At 48.2% G+C, this 5,081-nt stretch overlaps 1 long non-coding RNA gene across 1 annotated transcript in view; it reads left to right on the top strand.

The window, feature by feature from the left end:
* Positions 1-1,064: 1,064 nt before the first annotated feature.
* Positions 1,065-5,081, top strand: part of LOC130285170 (uncharacterized) — a 161,973-nt gene continuing 157,956 nt past the window's right edge. The window contains exon 1 of the long non-coding RNA XR_008847274.1: positions 1,065-1,081. This is a non-coding gene — a long non-coding RNA (uncharacterized LOC130285170). The remainder of the gene's footprint in view (positions 1,082-5,081) is intronic.

Below are 5,081 nucleotides of genomic sequence, written 5' to 3'. Positions count from 1 at the left end.
ATCTCTTCCTGGCATGTTCAATTGCAGTACAGTGGTCCCTCAACATACAATGGTAATCCGTTCCAAACGGACCATCGTTTGTTGAAACCATCGCATGTTGAGGGATTCGTGCAATGTAAAGTATAGGACAGTGGTCTACAACCTGTGGACCTCCAGATGTTGCAAAACTACAACACCCAGCATGCCCGGACAGCCGTTGGCTGTCCGGGCATGCTGGGTGTTGTAGTTTTGCAACATCTGGAGGTCCGCAGGTTGAAGACCACTGTTAGAGGAAGTTGTACTCACCTGTCCCCGCCGCTCCGGACCGTCACCGCTGCCCGGGATGTCACCGTCCATCGCAGTCGCTGCGTCCTCGGGGTGTCCCCAACGCTCCGGTAAGGCCTCTTCTTCCCCAGCATCCTCGCTCTCCGTCGCCGCCATCACGTCGCTACGCGCGCCGCTCCTATTGGATGACGGGACGGCGTGCGCAACGACGTGATGACGTCGATGGAGAGCGCCGACGATGCAGAGGATCCTGAAGAGGACGCGCCGGAGCCCCGAGGACAGGTAAGTGATCGTCAGCGGAGCACACGGGGCACCGTAAACGGCTATCCGGTGGCAGCTGAAGCAGTCAGCGCTGCCGGATAGCCGTTTATACGATGGCCCCGACATACAAAAGCATCGTATGTTGATGCTGCCTCTGAGAGACCATCGTATGTTGAAATGATCGTATGTCGGGGCCATCGTAGGTCGAGGGGTCACTGTATCTTATATCTATTACTTATGGGTTTACCCTACATATCTACTCTCTGTATGTGCTCTGGTGCCTTTGTGTCATGTCTACTAGAGATAAGCGAACTTACAGTAAATTCGATTCGTCACGAACTTCTCGGCTCGGCAGTTGATGACTTATCCTGCATAAATTAGTTCAGCTTTCAGGTGCTCCCGTGGGCTGAAAAAGGTGGATACAGTCCTAGGAAAGAGTCTCCTAGGACTGTATCCACCTTTTCCAGCCCACCGGAGCACCGGAAAGCTGAACTAATTTATGCAGGAAAAGACATCAACTGCCGAGCCGAGAAGTTCGTGACGAATCAAATTTACTGTAAGTTCGCTCATCTCTAATGTCTACCATTGTATGTTTTTTTACTTCTGAGTATAATTAATAAAGATATATATATTTTTGGGTATTTTGTATTTGGTGCACTATTTTTCTTATTTTGGTGTAGCATTGTTTTAATCGTCTTGACCCTCAGAATAAAGGGAACATGTCAGTTTTCCTGTAAAGTACGCCGCGTAAAAAATTAACTTTGTGAAAAGATCAAAATGTTGGGTTTTGGTGTTTTTTGTTTTTTTTATTTCTCTCTACAAATAATTATTTTTTTTCTCGGTTGCGCCGTACATTTCACGGTAAAATGAAAGGTGTCCTTACAAAGCACAATTGGTTGCGCAAAACACAAGCCTTCATATGGCTCGTTTATGAGTTATGTTTTTAAAAAGGTAAGGAGGGAAAAAAAAACTAAAATGCAAAAATAAAAATTGGCTGCGTCGGCAAAACGGGCTGTGTCCTCTAAGGGGTTAAGAAGAGGGACTATGAATGGGAGCGCTAGCTCCCCGGGACAGGAAGTTTCGTGGTGAGAAATCCTCTCTGCAGCTCCGTGAAATGATAAATCCCAGGTATAAATGCAGATTATTAAGGGCCCTGCAGGAACCCAGGTGTATACACGGGGGGCTTCATTTGGGGGGATCACCGGCTATGATTTATGGCATGTACAGAGCCTAATAATGATATTAATATACAGCCGGGGTGCGCGCATAAACTTCCCATGTCCTAGCCTGCCCGACTCCAGCTGGACGTCTTTCGCACTAATCCTAATTGGAGATGACAGAGGCTTCTGACGGGAAATCTGTTTCCTCTGAGAGACAACATGGGAAGAAGTTGCTTTAAGACAGAGAGGACAGCGCTCCGTCTGCTGAACCCCGCAAGCATTCCCAGCATGGACCCCATCTTCATCCCTGCCTCCTCTCTCTCTCACTATGACTTTCCCTTTTATTTTGCAACGCTGTTTCCTTTTCCCCCCTTATTCTTTATGTGCTGTTTATATAAGGTGGCCATTAAAGGGGTCTTCCACTTTGTAGAGTCCTAAGATAATAAATATTAGGGATCGACCGATATTGATTTTTTTAGAGCCGATACCGATAACCTGTGAACTTTCAGGCCTTATACCGATATTCCGATAACTTATACCAATATTCCGTGCCCCCACATATAATGCCCCCCTGTCATGTGCCCCCACATATAATGCCCCCCTGTGATGTGCCCCTCATATATAATACCCCCTGTCATGTACCCCCATATATAATGCCCCCCTGTCATGTGCCCCCACATATAATGCCCCCCTGACATGTGCCCCTCATATAAAATACCCCCTGTCCTGTGACCTCCACATATAATGCCCCATGTCATGTGCCCCCACATATAATGCCCCCTGTCATGTGGCCCTTATATATAATACCCCCTGTCATGTGCCCCTCATATATAATACCCCCTGTCCTATGATCTCCACATGTAATGCCCCATGTCCTGGATTCCTCACATATAATACCCCCTGTCCTGTGACCCCCACATATAATGCCCCCCTGTCATGTGCCCCTCATATAAAATACCCCCTGTCCTGTGACCTCCACATATAATGCCCCCTGTCATGAGGCCCTTATATATAATACCCCCTGTCATGTGCCCCTCATATATAATACCCCCTGTCCTGTGACCTCCTCATATAATGCCCCGTGTCCTTCACATATAATGCCCCCTGTCATGTGCCCCTCATATATAATACCCCCTGTCCTGTGATCTCCACATATAATGCCCCATGTCCTGGGTTCCTCACATATAATACCCCCTGACATGTGCCCCTCAAATATAATACCCCCTGTCCTGTGACCTCCACATATAATGCCCCATGTCCTGTGTTCCTCACATATAATGCCCCCTGTCATGTGCCCCTCATATATAATACCCCCTGTCCTGTGACCCCCACATATAATACCCCCTGTCCTGTGACCCCCACATATAATGCCCCCCTGTCATGTGCCCCTCATATAAAATACCCCCTGTCCTGTGACCTCCTCATATAATGCCCCGTGTCCTGGGTTCCTCACATATAATGCCCCCTGACATGTGCCCCTCAAATATAATACCCCCTGTCCTGTGACCTCCACATATAATGCCCCATGTCCTGTGTTCCTCACATATAATGCCCCCTGTCATGTGCCCCTCATATATAATACCCCCTGTCCTGTGACCCCCACATATAATACCCCCTGTCCTGTGACCCCCACATATAATGCCCCCCTGTCATGTGCCCCTCATATAAAATACCCCCTGTCCTGTGACCTCCACATATAATGCCCCCTGTCATGAGGCCCTTATATATAATACCCCCTGTCATGTGCCCCTCATATATAATACCCCCTGTCCTGTGACCTCCTCATATAATGCCCCGTGTCCTTCACATATAATGCCCCCTGTCATGTGCCCCTCATATATAATACCCCCTGTCCTGTGATCTCCACATATAATGCCCCATGTCCTGGGTTCCTCACATATAATACCCCCTGACATGTGCCCCTCAAATATAATACCCCTGTCCTGTGACCTCCACATATAATGCCCCGTGTCCTGGGTTCCTCACATATAATGCCCCCTGACATGTGCCCCTCAAATATAATACCCCCTGTCCTCCACGGCTCTCACTCCCACTTCAAGAACGGAGCAGCGTGTGAGAAAGGTGAGGGAGTGGTGGAGCGGGACTGCTGACAACTCCGGCTCCACCATGCTGTCAGCTGTCAGGGAGGGGCAACAATCTCGGGGGGGGGGGGGGGGCAATTGCAAGTGGTATTCAAACTGTGGACCTCTAGATGTTGATAAACTACAATGTCCAGCATGCCTGGGAATTTTAGTTTTTCCCAACGACTAGGGGATTTACTCAAGGGAGGGTTAAAAAAATAAAATAATAATAATAATAATAATAATAATTCCACCACACCATGACCACATCTTCTCGCTGTACTAGTACTAATGAAAAATGATTATACACAGACCAATATCAGCCTATACAGGGATAGATATCAGCTTTAAACAGTCTCTGAAGACTGTATAGGTGATTAAAGTACATTTTAGGTTACTGTATAGGTGATTACAGTGCAGTTACATCCAGCGAGTCAGGCACTTTCCCTCTGGTGTCTCCATCCGGCTCAGACCTCCAGGATGATTGCGCTGCACTTTTTCAGCCCCCCAGCATATAGGTGCCAAGTAGGTACTTTCCCCAGTATGGTGGTGTCCGTGTAGGTAGGTTCCCCCATTTATAGGCTCACAGTAGGTAGGTTAACAAGTATATGAACCCCCAGTAGGTAGGTCCCCTAGTATATAGGACCCAGTAGGTAGGTTCTCAATTATAAAGGCCCCCATTAGGTAGGTTCCCCAGTATATAGGCCCCTAGTAGGTGGGTTCCTCCTATTATAGGCCCTCAGTAGGTACGTTTCACAGTATATAAGCCCCCAGTAAGGCAGGTTCCCCAGTAAGGCCCCCAGTAGGTAGGTCCTCCAGTATGTAGGCCCCCAGAAGGTAGGTTCTGAATTATAAAGGCCCCCAGTAGGTAGGTTTCCCAGTATATAGGCCCCCAGTTGGTGTGTTCCTCCTTTAGTGGGCCACCAGTAGGTAGGTTTCAAAGTATTTAAGCCCCTAGTAGGCAGGTTCCCCAGTAAGGCCCCCGGTAGGTAGGTCCCCCAGTATATAGGCCCCTAGCAGTTAGGTTCTCAATTATAAAAGGCCCCTAGTAGGTAGATTTCCCAGTATATAGTTCCCCAGTAGGTGAGTTCCTCCTTTTATAGGCCCCCAGTAGGTACTTTCACAGTATAAAAGCCCCCAGTAGGCAGGTTCTCCAGTAAGGCCCCCAGTAGGTAAGTTCACCAGTATATAAGCCCCCAGGAGGTAGGTCCCTCCTTTTATAGGCCCCCAGTAAGTACATTTCACAGTATGTAAGCCCCCAGCAGGCAGGTTCCCCAGTAAGGCCCTCAGTAGGTAGGTTCACCAGTATATAGGC

The sequence above is a fragment of the Hyla sarda genome, chromosome 8, assembly GCF_029499605.1.
Source record: "Hyla sarda isolate aHylSar1 chromosome 8, aHylSar1.hap1, whole genome shotgun sequence".
Classification (NCBI taxonomy): Eukaryota; Metazoa; Chordata; class Amphibia; order Anura; family Hylidae; genus Hyla; species Hyla sarda.
This window is presented reverse-complemented; position numbering and strand designations above follow the sequence as displayed.